This window comes from Haliotis rubra, unplaced genomic scaffold (genome assembly GCF_003918875.1).
Source record: "Haliotis rubra isolate DU_JTF1 unplaced genomic scaffold, ASM391887v1 Scf481, whole genome shotgun sequence".
Taxonomy (NCBI): domain Eukaryota; kingdom Metazoa; phylum Mollusca; class Gastropoda; order Lepetellida; family Haliotidae; genus Haliotis; species Haliotis rubra.
Window position 1 is genome coordinate 413,907 of NW_025767170.1, and position 22,245 is coordinate 436,151.

Here is a 22,245-nt window from a genome sequence, read left to right on the forward strand (position 1 = left end):
TGTTACGTCATCAAAAAACTATACCTTTATTGTCTCATAATGTATTTTTTTTTCGATTGTTCTAACAGTTAGACATCTTAGAAAGTGTAATAAAACACACTTTTGCCCTGAACTATTATAGTTAAAGCACGAGGACGCTTGCGTCCTAGTGCTTTAACGTCATAATAGTTCAGGAATATAAAACCGAGGCAAACATGAGGTTAGAAACGACTTGTTGCTTTTAATGTGGTAAAATTGAAGTTCTTTTGGCAAATTTCGTTTGTAATAAAATTAAAGTTTTGCATCAAATGCTAAAGGCCCACGAAGAGCTACGATGGAACCTGCTCTCCGCCATGCCTAACCAGGAAGCAACATTGTTGAGGACAAGTTGAAAATTACGAGGTAAGTTCAGGAATATGAAATTGAACAACGTTTGTGATTATCTAGAATTTACTAGTTCAAACCCCAGGCGAGCCTATGAGGGTTTACTTGTTTCTACTACTTGTAGGTAGTTTCTGACTGGTGCTCGGCACTACTTGGACTGAAGTGTATTTATAAACATGTAAATATGATATATTTACTACGAGAAATGAATTACAAAAATAACATATTAGTCATTACGGGTATCAGTTGTTTATCAAATGAAAAAGTGTCATTCTGAAATCCTGGAATCGTTTTGAATGTTTTGGAAACTGTTTTGAACTTTAAAGTGTACAGTAAATCATATTTCACGTTGGCCGGTCATGAGATGCGCATTGCGTCACACAGATCTATATTTTACACTCAGCTGCGACACGTACAAACTCAAATAATTTAGAATCCATCGATTAATAAATTTGTCCCAAAGCAAAGTGTTTGGTTTGAATTAAGCGAAATTTATTAGATGTGAAAACGAACGCTGTGCTTGGAAGAATCCACTTGGCTGAAATGTCAACAAACGAAAACTCGGATCTTACACCAGCATTTTCGCTTATGTATGAGAGAACCACAACTCTGTTGACAGGATTTTGCGGGGACCCTCCGTTGATTCAGGTATCGTTTCACAGAAATTTGATTTGCAAGTAATGTGAAACATTCTGGCTATCTGCGAATTGTTATTTGTTTTATATTCTTAGACTTGAAGGAGGGGTGGGTGTTTCCATGTGTAACGCTGGCTCAAGAAGTTAGGTTCCATGTGCATGGGAGGTCAGGTGGGTGTTCCATGTGTATGGGAGGTTAGGTTTAAGGGTGGGTGTTCCATGTGTATGGGAGGTTAGTTTAAGGGTGGGTGTTCCATGTGTATGGGAGGTTAGTTTAAGGGTGGGTGTTCCATGTGTATGGGAGGTTAGTTTAAGGGTGGGTGTTCCATGTGTATGGGAGGTTAGTTTAAGAGGGTGGGTGTTCCATGTGTATGGAGAGTTGTTTAGTTTGGGTGGGTGTTCCATGTGTATGGGAGGTTAGTTTAAGGGTGGGTGTTCCATGTGTATGGGAGGTTTGGTTGAAGGTGGGTGTTCGATGTGTATGAGAGGTTAGTTTAAGGGTGGGTGTTCCATGTGTATGGGAGGTTAGTTTAAGGTGGGTGTTCCATGTGTATGGGAGGTTAGTTTAAGGGTGGGTGTTCCATGTGTATGGGAGGTTAGTTTAAGGGTGGGTGTTCCATGTGTATGGGAGGTTAGTTTAAGGGTGGGTGTTCCATGTGTATGGGAGGTTTAGTTTGAAGGTGGGTGTTCCATGTGTATGGGAGGTTAGTTTAAGGGTGGGTGTTCCATGTGTATGGGAGGTTAGTTTAAGGGTGGGTGTTCCATGTGTATGGGGGAGTTAGTTTAGTTTAGGGTGGGTGTTCCATGTGTTAGTTTATGGTGAGTGTTAGGTTAGTTTAAGGGTGGGTGTTCCATGTGTATGGGAGGTTAGTTTAAGGGTGGGTGTTCCATGTGTATGGGAGGTTAGGGAAGAATTGGGTGTTCCATGTGTATGGGAGGTTAGTTTAAGGGTGGGTGTTCCATGTGTATGGGAGGTTAGTTTAAGGGTGGGTGTTCCATGTGTATGGGAGGTTAGTTTAAGGGTGGGTGTTCCATGTGTATGGGAGGTTAGTTTAAGGGTGGTGTTCCATGTGTATGGGAGGTTAGTTTAAGGGTGGGTGTTCCATGTGTATGGGAGGTTAGTTTAAGGGTGGGTGTTCCATGTGTATGGGAGGTTAGTTTAAAGGTGGGTGTTCCATGTGTATGGGTAGGGAGGTTAGGTATGAAGGTGGGTGTTCCATGTGTATGGGAGGTTAGTTTAAGGTGGGTGTTCCATGTGTATGGGAGGTTAGTTTAAGGGGGTGGGTGTTCCATGTGTATGGGAGGTTAGTTTAAGGGTGGGTGTTCCATGTGTATGGGAGGTTAGTTTGAAGGGTGGGTGTTCTGGAGGACGCATGGATGGAATAAGGAAACCCATGGATGGATACGGACCATGGAGTTGGAAGACATGGAGACCCAGAAGGCGTGGCATGGCAACGACAAAAGGAAGGAAAACCACGGATGGTATGGAGGTATGTGGAGTTTAACCCGAAGGAGGTGTTCACATGGAACCCGGATGTGAAGGACATGCATGGAGGAAACCCATGGGGAGAGGAACCCATGGACACCGGCGTATATGGAGGTTAGTTTGCTGGTGCGTGGCATGTGTAGGGGAGGTTAGTTTAATGGGTGCATGGTGTTCCATGTATGCGAGGCTAGGGTTGAAGGAGGATTGAGGGTGGGTGTTCCATGTGCATGGGAGATTAGGCATGGAGGAAGGTGGAAACCGGCATGGAGGTTAGTTTATGGGTGGGTGTTCCATGTGTATGGAGGAATAGGAAGGTGGGTGTTTGAAAGGAAAATGACTGGCAGGTTAGACAATGGAGGCACATACATGCATGGAGGCCAGGTTCAGGAATGGTGGAAACCACGAGTCACAGGACATGGTCCCTGTAGGCTCCAGGATGTCGAGGGTGTTGAAAGAATTGAAGGAGGGTGTTCTATGTATGTGACAGGTTGTGTTGAAGGTGGGTTTGACCATGAAGCCATCCTCTTCCAGCAATGATAACACATAATCTTTGAATAAATAGTGATTTATTTACACTATGAACAGTTTAGAAATAATAATTTCATAATGGTATTGCACAAATGAGAACAAAAAAGGAAAACAACAAATTGTGACCTTACGGAATGTACGCTGCTAGATCTACACTTCAAATGTCAACCCTACAATCTTATTGATTGACAAATTCATACCAGCTAATTTCTTAAATGATTATGATAACTTGTCTAGGAAAGCACAAGTGAAGAATCAAATTAATTCCTGATGAGTGAAAGAAACAATACAGTCTCACTTTCTTCTCTCTTAAGAAGTAAGACTTACCTCCCTTGTCACTATCATGGCTTATCTCCCTTTTCTTTGGCATCACATTCTGTTTACTACTCGTAACATTTCATTTAACAATGCCTGCCATGTATGTTGCCCGAAAATGTTTTGTGACAGTTCAGATTTCATTAAAAAGAGTGCTTGTTCATATTCAATTTGAATAATGGAATTTGGTTCCTTAAAAAAGACTAATCATTCATTTGTTTCAGTCCGCAAATAGGATAATCTGTAAAGTAATAATTTCACCCAACATCAAGGTTCAACATACATGACACAATCAAATATCTATTAACATGACTAGAATTCATTGATAACAATAATACTATTAAATAAACTATTCAATACTTGACAGGAAAAACAAGAATTTATGGATATAAGAAGTATTCTTAATTTGGGTTCATTGATGTTGGATAATTGTATAGTTGGGTTATTTTTGTTGTTAAGTATCTAGTACAAAATTATTCTTACTTTTCAATGCTGTATCATATATGAAAACCAATTCAAACAGTGTTATTGCAGAACAAAAAGAAATTCCTGGAATAAGTCCGACATGTTTACTATGTAACAACATATATTCTAAGAGCCATAGAAATAGCACCAGTAAGTGATACCCTTAATAAAAAGCATCCAATCTTCAGATGAAGATGAAGACAAAATTTCTATCAATAACAACTCAAGAGATAGGTCCTCAAAGAAAACACACATTTAACAAAAACATTAATCAACTTCAACTGCATATAATTACATAAAAGTAAACATTTGCTTCTGAAAAATAATCACAAGTATTCCTCGGTGTACTCAGGCAGTTAATACAAACCTTGATGTCACAATTCTCTACATGTTTTCTGTAACTTTATGCTAACTTATAGCAAGCACTGTAGTTCCCGAGGAACCTGCTTTGAATTTTTTTCAGAAACAAATATCTGACATTTAAAACAACCATGAACTAGTTGACATTAAAAACAATCAAAGAATAGACATTAGTTATGATTCTGCAGAGAATATATGATCACATGTGCCAATTGTTTTTTTTTGTAAAGTTTAGAGCGGGATAAGCAACTTACATGTCTCATATCCTTCTCTGCAAAACCAAAATGTAGTTGTCCATCCATCAGCTGTTTTCCATCTACAAATTCCTGAATCTCTAACAATGCATCAGTGAAATTGGCCACAACATCTTCAAGGTAAAACACTGCTATTTACCACAGCATCACTAAGATTTGTTCAATGGGTACCTTACAACTTGGCAGGCATGAAACCTTTCTTTTCCCATTTGGAGATTATAAAAAATATGTTATTTCACATTTGACCTAACAGGTCTGATTAGAAAGAGATGGTCACTTTTAAAATGTTGGTGTATTTTTCTAGAATTTTTCACTTTGAGCAAAAATGAACAGTTGAGGCCTGACAGATGTTTTTTAAATTGTTTTTATGGATTTTCACTGTCAGTATGCCAGGGAGGATTTAAAATAATAAAAGAATATCTTGTCAAGTTTTTACAAGGTTTTTTCTCATATTCTGCAGTTAAAATAGAAATAACAATATCATATTTTGTGAAAATTTGGGACACAAGAAAATGAACTGGGGTAAGTAACAGTTCACTAACTGTTTTGTATCAGTCCAAGTTGAACAACTCCCAGCTGAAGTGATCTGTTGAACCTGTGCTATCCATGCATGTGTTCAACATCCGACTAACATTTCTGCACTTCTTTCTTGAGCAAACTCGGATGAGATCACACATTTGGGTCAAAGGTCATATGAATAATAATTCACTGCATATGCACTGGTTTCCAATTCGATACAAACATAGACAGATTCTAATTTGTCTACACAGCACTAGGGTCACTTAAAACAAAGTACTTTGTCACAACCTTTGAGCAAATGGCTTAGCCACCAATCTGGTAATGGTTTCCTTAAGAAGGTGTTAAACTTATGAATTCTGATAATTAAAGAGTTGAAATAGATCTGGGTCGATTGTTACCACGTTCTTATCCTTGTCTCAGAGTGTGAAGTCAGTTTTACAGACTTGTATTGTGTAGGATGTTCATGACCGAAAAAGCTACGCTTTAGGGGGTGACCTGAATTGATATTCAAGAAAGGGGTGGGGCATTCTTTGAAAAAAGTAAATATGCAACCTTAGATTTTTGCCACAAATAAAGTATCGTTACTGAACATACTGGATGATCTGAAAAATAATGGGTTGTGGTGCCCCCCAACTAGCCTGACTCTACTAAAAGAGTTCTGTGATTCTGCTTTCTCCCCCCCCAACTCCAAGACAGCCAGGAACCCACCCCATTCGGAATATATCCTATAATGCCCCACCCCCACCTTTACTTCAACTTCAACCTCCTCCTGAATAAATGCCACGCCCCCTCCCAAAAAATGTTACCTGGTCCATCAACTGTTTCTTGCCATGGTGATTCAGGATGCATAGTATTAAAGGCAAATTAGACATGTCCATCTCACAGGAATACTTAATAAGTGGAGAGAGAATGTGCAGTTGCTGACATATGTATTAAGTATTCAGATTAGTAGCAGATATGTGGCAGCCATTTTAATGGATTGAATCACAACCGACAATTGCCTGCTGATCATGGAAAATGTTAACTTATTTAGAATTACAAAATTCAGCTGGAGTTTCTATAATAGATACTTTGTGCCCTTTACCAAATATGATTTAAAGTTCTACAAAATTTCAAACATGACTGGGCGGTGGGGTAGCCTAGTGGTTAAAGCGTTGGCTCGTCACATCAAGGACCCGGGTTCGAATCCCCACATGGGTACAAAGTGTGAAGCCCATTTCTGGTGTCCCCCGCCGTGATGTTGCTGGAATATTGCTAAAAGCGGCGTAAAACCAAAACTCAGTCAGTCAGTTCAAACATGACTTCAGTTTTCACAAAAGTCAGATAATATGGTACCACTGCAGACTTTATGTTAGGTTATTGTACACATTGGGCAAACTTATTTCCAGTATTAATCTTCCAAGGAGTATTAATACTAGGGTTATATTGATACACTTGGGAATAATACTTACACTGTTTGTAACTACAACAACCGAAGGATGGTCTGATCTACTGGCCATGTTTGAACTTTGTAGTTGTCATGTAACCCTTCTTTAATCCCTCATAACAGGGAATAGCTTGGGGGTTCAGTTTTGACATATATTACCAAATTAAGTCAAACCTTTAATTTACACTGATATTGAACTTTTGCTTATAGAAAATGGTATGTACTTCATGGACATGAAACAACACTAAAGAGGTTTTGATCACATTGCATCTACAATTATCATTAGAGCCCAATGTAATACAGTCCTGTTAAACCATGTGAACAGCTGTGGGTTCATCTTCCATGATCAGCAGATCCTGGACAAACACCTTGAACACGGAAAGCTGATAGTGATGAGGATAATGGATGAGAAAACCTTGTCAGCCCTGTTGCATGTACTCAGCCTGGTTACCTTCACATGCTAGCACTCACACCTCCAGAGCACAAATGAGCCAAGCCCTAAGGAACTGGGCTCCAGCTGGTTGTGTGCTTAAGAACTGCCCTCTACATAAGTTCTGACATCGAGCAAACACACCAGATCTCTGGCAATACCTCAGTTGAGGAACAAAATAGTTCGTGTTCCTGAACCAGGTTGAAGCAATGTCTGAGCATCTCCACCTGCAGCTCTTGTAATATAAGCCCCCAAACTGTCCTCCATGGAAGCAACTTTACTTGTCCTTTGTTAAAGTAGAGCTGGCAATATGTCTGGGCATCTCCATCCATGGTTCTGGAAATATAAGTCCCCTGGTGCCAAAACAGACCTATTCTCCATGGTCAACAACTACTGATCACAGCTGCACAAGACGACTGGGTGTGAGAACTTCTGCAGTTGTCAGGTACAGGTGAATGCATGGGCATCGGTGACGGTGATTTACAGGATGATGTTGTCTGGTAGCATAACATAGAAACACAAAGGTCAAAGTTGGAATGACATTGACCTTAACATTAATTGCATGAATCTTGTGCACATGACTGTCAATGCATCCAATAGTACGTAGCAGTCGTCCACAGAAACATGAGGAATATTTGACCTTGTATGCGTTCAGAAGCACTGGCCTACATGTATCACATTGTGTTCAAGGTCTGCTCCCTCAAGAACCGGTCCTCTTATACTGGAGTCCGACCTATAGTGGTTCCATGGAACAGTACTGAATGCTTTTGTATCAACAGTGTACATCTTCTTCAATACAACACACAAACATTGTGGGTCAGTTTTGCATCAACATACATAATATTCACAGATATGACCCCAAATCATTCATGTTCTATATTAATTATTGCATTAAAAACACCCTAGACATTGAAAAAATAATGCTTGGGAAAATGACAAAAATGCATGATAGAAGCACTCTTCATCTATGCACAGAAATAAACCAATATGTGAAACATGTCTGGTTAGATCTGAACAGATGGAACCAAAATACAGTTTTTAATCTGTTTACCAACCACATTATTATTTACACATCAAGAAAATCTTTGACATCTTGTAGTTCTTAAAAGGAAAATGCCACAGCACAACCATCATTTCAGTCTATAGGAGACTGCAAACACCCTCTCGGAATATTAGTCCTGGTTTGTGCGACATTATTTCCTTATTGCATCATTCACAGAGCAAGATGTCATTCATCTCACACAATTCCCCTTCAAGGATCCACTTGAGTATTTGTCCATCTGATACTGAGTCTTGCACAGGTTTATATCTAGATACAGTTTTTACAGATGTCATTCTGTACATATATTCACATCAGAAATAAAGGTGGATCAGGTGACAGTCTTCAGGTTTGATATCTGCTCAGAGAAACACAATAGAAGGACCCCCTTTCAAGAAATTCACAAATGTCATATTTGAAAATGCAGGTTATGTACACAGCAGTAAACAGAATTGGATAACATGCTATTTGTTCAAATTACTACAATTTGTAGCAAGCAGACATTTTGTGCATAAAGTAGCAACGAATGACTTATAGTTTCTAAGCCATCACATTTTGAATTTTCACAGAACTGTACACTTATGATGTGTAATGATCTTATTGCAATAGTTGCTTCTCTGTTTTTGTCAGGAACTGTTTCTAATGTGAAGTTTAATTACTCATAATTTCGATGCTTTCAACCAGGACAAGGGTGCATGAGTGACACAAAACTGGAAAATATTCTTCATATATTCTTGCAAAGGAACCATATGAGTGTCCGTATTCATCACCGTGAAATAGATCAGGGATTGCCAGCCCAAGATTCCATATTTACAACACTTTCAATGTTTGTGGGCATATCTTTGCATACCTTGAATCACAATCTGTCTGTCACCACAAAAAGTACCCAGAAAGTTGTGTTTATATTAGTCATTGCATTTGGGGCTGGCAATGTCCCCTGAACACTTCATCTACAGATGATTGAGCCATCTTGTGAGCAACTCAACCAGCTACAAATGAGGTCACCGTTGGAAGACTTGTGTGATGAGGAGAACAAAAAACAACAGGGCTGCGGAGGATGTTGAGTGAAGGCAACTGGCGCCATCGGTTGCTCGGTAAAAGTTTTGACCCTCTGAAATGTAAAGTTCCATCATAAGAATATAAATAAAATTCTACCTTAAAACAGACAAGAAATATTCATAATTGTAACTTTCATCATATTGCAGTGTCATATCCTGTCGCCATGTAAACGATACCTACATTATATTCAACAAGAACTCTTGTGACCCAAGCAACGGTACTCCCCTACAGAAAACCACTGAATACATGTATGCAGAATATACAAGGTATGTACATTAATATATTGCCATGTTTGCCTTTATCATCAAATTGGTCTTACACACCTTGCAGTATAACATATCACATGCACATTTATTTATGTCATTTGGTGTACGTTAGATAGAATTGGTATGTTTCAGATGGACATAGCAGATTTTTCACATTAAGTACTGACATGTGTTTTTTTCAACTCAAACTGAGGCTGAACCTGTGTCACATTGGTACTGAATATTATTCATATTTCCATGCAATCAGTCACAATGAGCTTGTACTTTGGGTCTCAGTATATCCCTATCAAACATTGAGTTGTATTCGCTCAGTATATTTGCTCTTGATACAAGTTGGTGACTGTTTACAATATCAACACTAACATAGATAAGGGTCCATCATCAGGTTGTTGTAATGTCAGGCATTTTGAATTAGAGGAGTAATTCCAAATGCCTGACACTGCAACAGCCTGATGGCCACTACACCACTCATGGTACACAGAATACACACTGTCAAAATGCTGAACAGGCTATGGAGTCAAATGAAGTACATTCCCAGTGTCAACTCATGCAAAAACACAAATCATGCAAACATCAATAAACATACAGCTCATAGTACACCATATCAAATCTAAAACAATCTAGAAATGCCTCCCAAGCCAGCAGAACTCTCTCCTGTCACGCCAAGGGAGATTATTTGTGTAGCTGAACACATTCAAGCAAACACTGAGCATGTATATCCTTTTATTCTTAGAAACACTGACACTGATGTGTGAGCGACATGTCTTCTTGTCTGGTGGCTGTTCCAATGACTCTGATATTCGTTTGTTTCTTGTTTTGTGACAAGATGTTTTACACAGCACCACATGACCGAGGTCGGCACATTGATACAATATCTGATGTCAATAGCCCCAGTTGTATTGATTATTGAATCGTCAATGTGACAAAACAGATGAAACATTTCTTGACACTTAAAGGTTAAAGTTCATGACATATTAATATCTAGCTGAATAATTCATAACCTAAACCAACAGTTGAGTTAGTGATGATCTACCTGCACAAGCAATCTTTCAAATGTTTATTTTAAATCTTACATTTGACGCACATTAACTCACATGTAGAATATGTGGAACTTGTCACATTTCAAAACTTGTTGATCCACTGAGATGGTCAAATACTTTCAATAATCTTCGATAGTTCCTATATTTATTAACATCTGTAACTATTCCGTTGATTTTGAATATCGCCAAAGCTGGTGAAGATGTGGCACAATGTCTGATCAAACACATACTGTTCATTCACATGGTTTTCAGCGCAAACGAATGATTTGGAAACACTGTTCCCAGCAAAGTCAGAGGCAAAGCAATTGTCCATGCTCATGTTAACATCATCACGTAGCACATACCAGTTGGGCACGTGCTCCTCCACATGATATGAAGGGAGACCAGCCAAGCCTTGATCACGCAGTAGAACACTGACTATCTAGATCTAAAACGGACAACGTTAGACAAGGGCTTTGGAACTAAACTAAGGTGGTAACAATGCTTACCTGGCCATTGCGTTTTCACCAATAAAGACTCGCTACTAGCCGTGTCACCTAATCGGTTTCGGGCTACGACACGAACTTCATACTTTGAGCCTGGGGCTAGATTATTAATCATTGTCCACGGTTTACGCCACTCAGAATCAGTGCTCTTCCAAGTATTATCTCCTGATCAACCAATCACAGCAAGGCAGCAGGGAAAGTAGGCGGGAAAACGAGAGAAAAAAGACGTAAGATGTGGAAAAAGTGACAGAATAAAGAATGAGAAATCATGAAAATTCATATATCTTCTATAAAAACAATGTAACCAAAGAGCCTAAAACTCATCTCCATTGGACAATAAATGGAAATATTGAATCTTCTTTAAAACAATAAGACCCAAAAGTGTTGTAATCTTTCTGAAAAATGCACTTTTTAAAACAGCAGTGTCCTTAAATTTGTTGAATGAAGTATATCAAGGCACATTTTTAAAATCAGCCCAAAGCACGTCTTTTTCAGTGTGACACAGTATTATGACCTGTAAAACATCAATACTGTATTCAGAGGCAGGTACAGGCTGTTTGTTGTTGTTTTCAAACTTATGTAAAAAACATAGTAACCCACTTAAAATAAAATTGATAACCCCCAATCTGATCTCTGAATTAAACATCAACAAGAAATCAAGATTGAAACTGAAATGTTACGTTATTAAGAATCCCTTAAAGACTTGTGGACAACTGAGAATAAGAAACCAAGACAACCAATCCATACCATAGCGCCTGTACTGGAGGGTCAAATGCAGGTCTTTCTTGTGCAAGCTGTGAGCAGTAGCCCAAGAGAAGTTAGCACTGGCTGGGTGCACGGCTGACAGTAATGGCTTTGGTACTACAGGTACTGAAGATGACAGGAAGACAGAATGAAAGAATGTGACACAGAATGTATTGAGCTAGCTGTGCTGGTACATGGGCAGGGTATTTAGTAGTCAGGTCTTTGGTTGATAAGCATCTAAGCCTTCTTATTGGTGCGGCTCTTTACATTTAACTGATTGTTGTCCAGCAATGTGTAATTCATGTTGTTTCCAAGGTGTTGTTTTTTCCTACATAGAATCTTGAATCACTGAATCTGAGACATGGATGTAACATGCCAGCTTGTTTCTACACAAATACTGAAATTGCTGGGAAATATTTTTTCTTGCTTTTATTCATTTTGCTACATACTTGACATGTTTTCATGTTTTAAACTATAGTTAAAACCACTGAAATTCTGAAATCAAGTTGTAAGTTTGCCACTATCTGCTCCCTTTGTTGTAAAACAGTTGAGTAACAATGGTTAGCTGTTTGCTTCCATATCATATATATCACATATGTCATCCTTACTTAAAACTTGTTGAAAAATTCAAAGAGGAGTAATTTGTATTTTAAAAAAAATGAAAACTAGATACATCAGATCTGTCTCTCATTCTTCTGTAGAGTGAATGAATCTCATCTAACCAAACTGGTCCACCTATTTTGCTTTTGTTTCAACACAGAGAATTCCTTTATGAATGTAAAGACCTTCTTAAAAACATAGCACCCACTTATCAGTCATGTGGTGTACAAATGACATAAATGTTTCCCAAACCTACAGGTTATATGACTGGTTAAAAGAGCACTATTACAACTGCTACCTATTGCAGTCCAATATATGTTTGTATGGTAACCAGGAGCAGTGCAATTACAGTAGCATAGTAGATAGAGTGTATCTTCCAAAGCATCAGTTCAGTCATTGGTTGAGATTATTGGTGCACCTCCATTTTCACCAACTCTATTTTTGTCTTTAAATAACTTGTCTGAACCCCCATACTGTAATATTTCCTAGGAGTGGGATGTGTCTTGTGAGCAATATTTCAAGGATGCACCCTGATACAGATTGCTTAGATTGATGACTAGAGTATAGAAGACATGGTCTGCCTCGTCCACAGACGATTAGAACTTTTATGTTCTGGAACTCGTGACTCAGATGGTCCATTGGTTGGTAATCTGACAGTTCCAGACAGACATATTTACCCATTATGTTATGTACGACAATATTTCCTACAAGAGTCAAAGATGACCATGAATACCAGTATTTCCTACAAGAGTCCAAGATGACCAGTGTCTCAGACCATGAACACCAATATAGTTCCTTCTGTACAATGATCAGTCCCCTGTGTGGACCAGTGTCCCAGATCATGAACACCAATTGGGTTTCTTCTGTACAATGATCAGTCCATTGTGTGGATCAGTGTCCCAGATCATGAACACCAATATAGTTCCTTCTGTACAATGATCAGTCCCCTGTGTGGACCAGTGTCCCAGATCATGAACACCAATGTGTTTCCTTCTGTACAATGATCAGTCCCATGTGTGGACCAGTGTCCCAGATCATGAACACCAATGTGGTTCCTTCTGTACAGCACTTGAAATACCTGCCTGCCAGACCACCCAGGACAGGTTATTTTCAACACGGACTGACAGATTCTCAAATTCACCTGCCCAACGGTCAGGTTAAAATTTAGACATCGATGTATATTAGTACTTTTGTGGGCAGGTAAGTGGCAAGTTTGACATCTAACCAGCACTGTAGTCTGGCCAAAATCTTTGGGAGTTTCATACCCTGTTCTGGACCAGAGTCCCAGTTCATGAACACCAATGTGGTTCCTTCAGAAAAGATCAGTCCCCTGTGTGGACCAATATAGTTCAGTATGGTGCAAGTTTGTCTGTAAAGCCCAAAACATCTGCTGCACCAAGTGTGTTGTTATCCGTTCTGCACAAGGACAAGCCAACTTCAGATTCTGTGTATCTTCTGTACAATAATACTTCCACTGAGTTTCCCAAATGATGAGCTTAGTTGTATTCCTCATGATGGAAGAAGGGAAGAAGTCAAACAGAAATTGATACGGTACCACTGAAGTCTGACAGAAACACCACCACTGTGTTGAAGATGATGTCTGTAGCCTAGTCCTCATTGGCAAGAACATCTGTGTAGTCCTTCTGCACAGGAACACCTGAGTAGTCCTTCTATAGAAAACCATCCCTGTAGTCAAGAACAACTCGTTAGTCCTTATATACAGGAACACCTTTGTAGTCCTTCTAAATAGGAACACCTGTGAAATTCTTACATTCAGGAACACCTGTGCACTCCTGTACAAGAAAACATGTCTATTCCTTCTGTACAAGAACACTTGTACATTCCTTCCATACAGGGACACCTCATTTACTCCTGTACAAGAACACATGTCTATACCTTTTGTACAAGAACACCTGTGTACTCTCTTCTATACAAGAACACTTGGGTTGTCCTTCCACACAAGAACACCTCTGTAGACTGCCTGTACAAAACATATCGGATGTTCTTCTGTCCAAGTCTGTGTAGTCTTTCTGTTGAAGAACACCTGTGTAGTCCTTCTGTACAAGAACACCTGTGTAGTCCTTCTGTACAAGAACACCTGTGTAGTCCTTCTGTACAAGAACACCTGTGTAGTCCTTCTGTACAAGAACACCTGTGTAAGTCCTTCTGCACAAGATCATGTTGTTAGTCCTTCTGTTCAAGAACACCTGTGTAGTCCTTCTGTACAAGATCACCTGTGTAGTCCTTCTGTACAAGAACACCTATGTAGTCCTTCTGTACAAGATCACCTGTGTAGTCCTTCTGTACAAGAACACCTGTGTAGTCCTTCTGTACAAGAACACCTGTGTAGTCCTTCTGTACAAGATCACCTGTGTAGTCTTTCTGTACAAGAACACCTGTGTAGTCCTTCTGTACAAGATCACCTGTGTAGTCCTTCTGCACAAGAACACCTGTACAAGAACACCTGTGTAGTCCTTCTGTACAAGATCACCTGTGTAGTCCTTCTGCACAAGATCATGTTGTTAGTCCTTCTGTTCAAGAACACCTGTGTAGTCCTTCTGTACAAGAACACCTGTGTAGTCCTTCTGTACAAGAACACCTGTGTAGTCCTTCTGTACAAGATCACCTGTGTAGTCCTTCTGTACAAGAACACCTGTGTAGTCCTTCTGTACAAGAACACCTGTGTAGTCCTTCTGTACAAGATCACCTGTGTAGTCCTTCTGTACAAGAACACCTGTGTAGTCCTTCTGTACAAGATCACCTGTGTAGTCCTTCTGTACAAGAACACCTGTGTAGTCCTTCTGTACAAGATCACCTGTGTAGTCCTTCTGTACAAGATCATGTTGTTAGTCCTTCTGTACAAGAACACCTGTGTAGTCCTTCTGTACAAGAACACCTGTGTAGTCCTTCTGTACAAGAACACCTATGAAGTCCTTCTGCACAAGATCATGTTGTTAGTCCTTCTGTACAAGAACACCTGTGTAGTCCTTCTGTACAAGATTATGTGTGTAGTCCTTCTGTACAAGAACACCTGTGTAGTCCTTCTGTACAAGATCATGTTTTTAGTCCTCCTGTACAAGAACACCTATGAAGTCCTTCTGCACAAGATCACCTGTGTAGTCCTCCTGTACAAGATCATGTTGTTAGTCCTCCTGTACAAGAACACTTAATGTAGTCGTCCTTCTGTTCTAGAATGTCTCCACCAAGTGTCACACACAACAAATGCACATATTCTGTTTATTTGGCAACACATACAGTTCACGAGGTGCAGATAACAGACTGCCACCACCATCAAGTTGGATACACCATTCACCACAGGTGATAATGAACAACAAAACACTGTGTAGGATATGGCCACATAATACTCCATGTTGAATCACACATGCAGAGGTTTGGTTATATATGATGCAGTATTTGATTAGTACCCAACAACAGTGAACACAACACAAGACTGTAATGTTCAAGGTGGTGAATATAGCAACCTTGGAGGAGAGGGAATGTACTTCACAAGAATTACCTACCATCTGCAACAGTCTGTATATAGAAACCTATTTCATTTTAATAATCCTGTTCTAGTCACTAAATAGAACCTCTTTCATTTTAATAATCCTGTTCTAGTCATTGAATAGAACCTATTTCATTTTGATAATCCCATTCTAGTCATTGAATAGAAACTATTTCATTTCAATAATCCTCTCTAGTCATTGAATAGAACCTATTTCATTTCAACAATCCTGTTCTATTCACTAAATAGAACCTATTTTATTTAAATAATCCCATTCTAGTCATTGAATAGAACCTATTTCATTTTGATAATCCCATTCTAGTCATTGAATAGAACCTATTTCATTTCAATATTCCCCTCTAATCATTGAATAGAACCTATTACATTTCAATAATCCTGTTCTAGTCATTAAATAGAACCTATTTCATTATAATAATCCTGTTCTAATCACTGTCTTTATATAGAAACCTATTTCATTTTAATAATCCTGTTCTAGTCACTAAATAGAACCTATTTCATTTCTATAATCCTGTTCTAGTCACTAAATAGAACCTATTTCATTTTAATAATCCTGTTCTAGTCATTGAATAAAACCTATTTCATTTCTATAATCCTGTTCTAGTCACTAAATAGAACCTCTTTCATTTTAATAATCCTTATCTCGTCATAGAATAGAACCTATGTCATTTTAATAATCCTGTTCTAGTCACTAAATAGAACCTATTTCATTTAAATAATCCTGTTCTAGTCACTGAATAGAACCTATTTCATTTTAATAATCCTGTTCTAATCACTGAATAACCTTAACATCTTAAATCAGTTCTGTAGGAAGTTGAAACAGAAGTAATCTATCATATGGAGAGACAGTTTGTAACTTGCCATGTATACAAGTTGAGTGTAACACACCTCTCTAATATAACATACAGTCAGATGGTTCCCATTCATCAATATCAAAATGTTTGTTGTAAATCTATTCAAATGTGTCAGAGTGTCCTAGCCTCTTAAGAAATTAGCTGAAGTTCCTTGAGTAATCTTAGTGACACTGGTTATCAGGTGATCTGGAGGTCAGCATAATCTGTAGATATTGCTTAACTTCAACATTTCCCAAAGTAGGCCTCCTTTATAAAATGTAGATTTCTTGATTTGAAATATATAAGACAGGGGATACGCATAGGGAAAAGTTGACAACAGTAGGCCTCCTTTATAAAATGTGGATTCCCTTATTCATATAAGAAACATCTCTACATTTGACAAACTACTTGCATCATACTAACAGTTCGGAAATTATTTTCCCTGATAACTTGAATCACTGATAATTATTGAACATTTTGTGAGAAACATTACAATATTGAAGAAAAACTAAGTCAGTGGTTAATAATATACCTCCTTTGACTTTATCTGAAAAAATGCTTAACAAAAAGACTTTAATTAGAAAATTCCCAAATAAATATTGGGCATGCTATCATGAATTGAGTGCATGCCACTCTACAGAAATAAACCAAGTGGAAAAATTGTAAATCAAGTTTTGAACCTGGCTGACTTGATACTTTAAACTACATCCATGCTGAATATAGTTACACTGATACACCCAGCCTACTCACGTTTACCGTCAGCTGTTTTGATGTCAAGATACATAGAGTCTCCACGGCCTGAATCAGTGCGAGGCCACACATAGAAGCGATATTCGTGATCAGGATCCAGGCCTGTAATCCTGGCTCCTAATGTTGACGGGTTTGTTATTTGTGGCTTAAGAGATTTCACTGGTCCAAGGGTATTGTTTGTCATAACTGAAATGAAGAAATATTACATCATTGAGAAACATTGATGGTGATTTATAAATTGCAAAAAAACATCAGACTATAAATGTTTAGGTATTGAATGTTTTCAGACGTGAAGATTTAATCAGCATTCTTCTCTTGGTAATGTACTTTTCATACTTTAGTGTAATTTGTTGTTTCAATGATAGGTCTATATTGCCAAGAAAGGTATGAAATCTGTACAGAATTACAATGAATTATTATATATTTTATGACACTTCCACCACTCAAGAGAACTTGGGTTGAGATGAGTTATCCCCCTTGTACCAGAAACAGTGCTGGTTGTTGTGCTGCTATCTATAGTCTCAGTGAGTAAGTGAGTGAGTGAATGAGTTCAGTTTTACGCCACACTCAGCAATATTCTAGCTATATGGAACAATAGTCTCAGAAAATACAACAGTTCAACTTGTGCTCTTGAGTTTTGCCAAGGCAGCTCATGAATACTAACTTGAGATGATATATCTTATCATATAGAAGGAGTCACATTCAGATTACACTACACGTCCAAAGATCCTGTTGAAGGTACAAAACTGATGCAGTATGTGCAAGTCTGCAATGTTCAAGTTATATCCCGGCACCCAATAAATAACTGAGTTTGGACCTGGCAAAATAGTATAAATTTGATTAATTGATCATTCATTGAAGATTGGACAAAACTATTGCCAGAAATGAGGACACTGTCACTTACTTGGTTGATATCCTATGTCGTAGCCCAGGAGTATTCCGTTTGGCTCATCTGGTGGCAGCCATTTCAGTAAAACATAGGACATCCCAAACGCTTCAGCATGAAGACTTCTCACGGGTCCTGGCACTGAAATCATGATAATGAACACTATAGGTATTGTCTTCACTTAATTTGGGTTTTGTGAATTGTGTGATAAGAGGACATTTGGTGTAAAGCCCAAACCTTGGTCATCAGATGTAAAGGTCCGATTCTTGTAAAGCCTGGAATCTGTTCACCAGTTGTTAAGCCCTGATTCTGCATATCAGGTGTTAAACCCTGACTCTGTATATCAGATGTTAATCCATAATTAGGTGGTAAACTCTGATTCTGGGCCCCATTTCACAAAGATCTCGTAACTTTTCTTGTAGCATTCGTACCTCCTATGTTAGGATAGGAGATATGAATGCTAAGAGAAAAGTTACGAGATCTTAGGCTTACGAGAGCTTTGTGAAACGGGGCCCTGTAATCAGATGTATAGCTCTCATTCTGTACATCAGGTGGCAAGCTCTGGTTCTGTTCATCACATGCTAAGACTAGATATTGTTCATCAGGTGTTTAGCTCTAACCTTGTCATCAGGTGTTGAGCCCCTCTCAAACTGATTGTCCCTTAAACATGGTCAGAGAGTTGTAAGCACTTGTAAGCCATAAATGATGCAGGTGGTGTCATTTACCAGGTGCATAAGTGATGTATGTATATTTACAGATAGGTATACATTCAACATTACTCACAGGTGATGCAGGGGATGACATTTACCGGGTACATAAGTGATGTATATTTAGAGTTAGGTGCAGAAGTGATGTATATTTACAGTTAGGTACTCATTCAGCATCACCCACAGGTGATGTCATTTACCAGGTGCAGAAGTGATGTATATTTACAGTTAAGTACTCATTCAACATCACCGACAGGGGCCACCTGTGTCCCATTACAGTTTAGAGTTAAACTGGTGATCACTCCAGTGAAATACACATTTCGTCAGAAAGTGCATGCAAAGTCTCCAAATCATGGTGCTCCAGTGAATGAGTTTGCCATCAACCCAAAATGAGCTTCACATTGTATCTATGTGAGGAGTGAGTTTAGTTTTACGCCACTGTTAGCAATAATCCAGCAATATCACCACAGGGGACACCAGAAATGGGCTTCACACATTGTACCCCTGTATAGAATTGAACGCTGTTTTTCGGCATGTCGAGTGTAAACTTGAAATCTATGTGAGGAATGAAACAGGGTGTTACGTTTACCAAGGTAACGCTTCAACCACAAAACTAATTCACTGCTACAGGGTGTAATTTCTACAATAAGGACATAATTTGTGAAGTCCATCTCTCTCAAATGTTCCTCACCAGGATATCGCCACAGAGCATCATAAGCCCTGATATAATTGTTGTTGCCACTGACAACAGGCTCGGGGTTGGGCTGCTTACACAGAAATCCCCATAGGACGGGTGACATGACAAAATGGCATCAGTCAACTCTGCTGTGTCATCTGTAATCTGGCTAAAATTGAGTGTGTTGTCTGGGCGTGATGTAACACCGATACTGCATCACATCCACAGAAGCAAGACCACGCAAGCCAACCATAATCAACTCCAAGAACAAACGTAACAGACACTGGTGGTGCATTGGGTTAAGTTGCTACCAGGATTCCTTCAGGTTCTACAATTGCCCCAACCAGAATTCCCGCAACCCCCAAATGTTAGTCTGTTCTTAAAGCAATGGAACATCCTCCCCACCAGAATTCCTCAAGGTGATTTTCAAAGCAGCCCTGTTTTAGTCTTCTTTTACAGTAGCCCATGTTTTAGTCAGAATCCCTCAAGGTGATTTTCAAAGCAGCCCTGTTTTAGTCTGCTCTTACAGCAAAGGGACATGCCCCCACTAGAATCCCTCGAGGTGATTTTCAAAGCAGTACTGTTTTAGTCTGCTATTACAGCAAAGGGACATGCCCCCACTAGAAACCCTCAAGGTAATTTTCAAAGCAGCCCTGTTTTAGTCTGCTATTACAGCAAAGGGACATGCCCCCACTAGAATCCCTCGAGGTGATTTTCAAAGCAGTACTGTTTTAGTCTGCTTTTACAGTAATGGGACATCCCCCCACCAGAATCCCTCAAGGTGATTTTCAAAGCAGCCCTGTTTTAGTCTGCTCTTACAGCAATGGAGCATCCCCCAACCAGAATCCCTCAAGGTGATTTTCAAAGCAGCCCTGTTTTAGTCTGCTCTTACAGCAATGGAGTATTCCCCCACCAGAATCCCTCAAGGTAATTTTCAAAGCAGCCCTGTTTTAGTCCCCTATTACAGCAAAGGGACATGCCCCCACTAGAATCCCTCAAGGTAATTTTCAAAGCAGCCCTGTTTTAGTCTGCTATTACAGCAAAGGGACATGCCCCCACTAGAATCCCTCGAGGTGAATTTCAAAGCAGTACTGTTTTAGTCTGATCTTACAGAAATGGAACATCCTCCCAGAACCCACATAACAGATTCAGTGTATACTCTTTACAGTAAACAAAAACCAATATCACACCATGTAACCTGATAATGAACACTTACAAACCCATGATACTACAACAATTTTATCAGAAATATGATTCACATCCCCCTATCCATCAATGATCTTGCGTTGCCCAGAAATGAATAAAACCATCACCATCAGGTACCATTACAAAATACAACCCCTGTGTCTTGCCGAGTAAATTCCCTCAATGATATGTAAGTTTGGCTAAAGTGTACATAAGCTTCACTGGATCACTTGTTACAGAACAAAACATCTTGGTTTTATGTAAACTCACTCCATGTTTAAATGTGATTAAATCATCCAAAACTTCCCTATGCACAGAAGAAATTCCAGATTCAGCTGAAAACAAGTCTATATTCCCACTTATCATGCAAACCACCAATAACAGCATATCCCAGAGTACAATCGTGGAGTATTGAGAAACTCATTTATCTATTATTTTGAGTGCACATTACCAAATTTGTCATTTACGTCTTGCAAGAAGTGCACTCTTGAGGGACTCATGAAATTGAACGTACATTTACGAGTCTGCAGGGGCTTGATAACGTGTCTTGTTCCATGTTGTCGATGGAAGGGAATTTAACTGAGGAGTATGACCACCTGAGAAGTTCCCGCCAGATACTGGCAATATTGGGTAGCATACATGTTACTGGAGCAAGTGGACTTCACTGTCATAGTACACCTGGAGAATGATGTATAAAATAGACATTTCTACCATTTGTAAATATCAGTTTAAAAAACTATGAGGTTTACAACAGCTGATCAGGCAGGACTCAATATCCTTAAAAAAAAAAACCACAGAGATTTTTTTATAACACAACCTGTACGTTTACCTCTGAGGCTAAAAAAGTGCAAGAGAAACCAATCTTTAAGGCAGCAGAAAGAGGCATTTATTATTTTCATCCAAAGATGGATATTGGGTTTCAGGTATTCATATTACCTGGCTCAATATGGAGCTTTACTAAGAAAAGCCTTCAGGAAGATAAAGTTAAGACAATTGTTAAACTGATCCTTTTGCAAAAATGAGAGGACTGGTCACTTGGCGCACACCGTATACTTTGAGCCAATTGTCTCTGACCAGGTATACATAGTGTAGCATATACCAGGTATACATAGTGTAGCATATACCAGGTATACATAGTGTAGCATATACCAGGTGTACATAGTGTAGCATATACCAGGGGCTAATTGTTTCTGACCAGTTACACATAGCGTAGCATATACCAGGTATACATAGTGTAGCATATACCAGGTATACATAGTGTAGCATATACCAGGGGCTAATTGTCTCTGACCAGTTACACATAGTGTAGCATATACCAGGAGCTAATTGTGTAGCATATACCAGGGGCTGATTGTCTCTGACCAGTTACACATAGTGTAGCACATACAAGGTATACATAGTGTAGCATATACCAGGGGCTAATTGTCTCTGACCAGTTACACATAGTGTAGCATATACCAGGAGCTAATTGTGTAGCATATACCAGGGGCTGATTGTCTCTGACCAGTTATACATAGTGTAGCATATACCAGGGGCTGATTGTCTCTGACCAGTTACATATAGTGTAGCATATACCAGTCAATAGTCTCTAACCAGGTATACATAGTGTAGCATATACCATTAGCTAATTGTGTAGCATATACTAGGTATACATAGTGCAGCATATACCAG

At 39.0% G+C, this 22,245-nt stretch overlaps 1 long non-coding RNA gene and 1 pseudogene across 1 annotated transcript in view; one reads left to right on the forward strand and one right to left on the reverse strand.

Annotated features, from left to right (window-relative positions):
- Window positions 1-215: 215 nt before the first annotated feature.
- LOC124291091 overlaps window positions 216-22,245 on the forward strand; it is a 107,695-nt gene continuing 85,665 nt past the window's right edge. Inside the window, exons 1-2 of the long non-coding RNA XR_006902139.1 lie at window positions 216-381; window positions 9,026-9,145. This is a non-coding gene — a long non-coding RNA (uncharacterized LOC124291091). The remainder of the gene's footprint in view (window positions 382-9,025; window positions 9,146-22,245) is intronic.
- The window catches only part of LOC124291090, a 122,247-nt pseudogene continuing 103,033 nt past the window's right edge, over window positions 3,032-22,245 (reverse strand).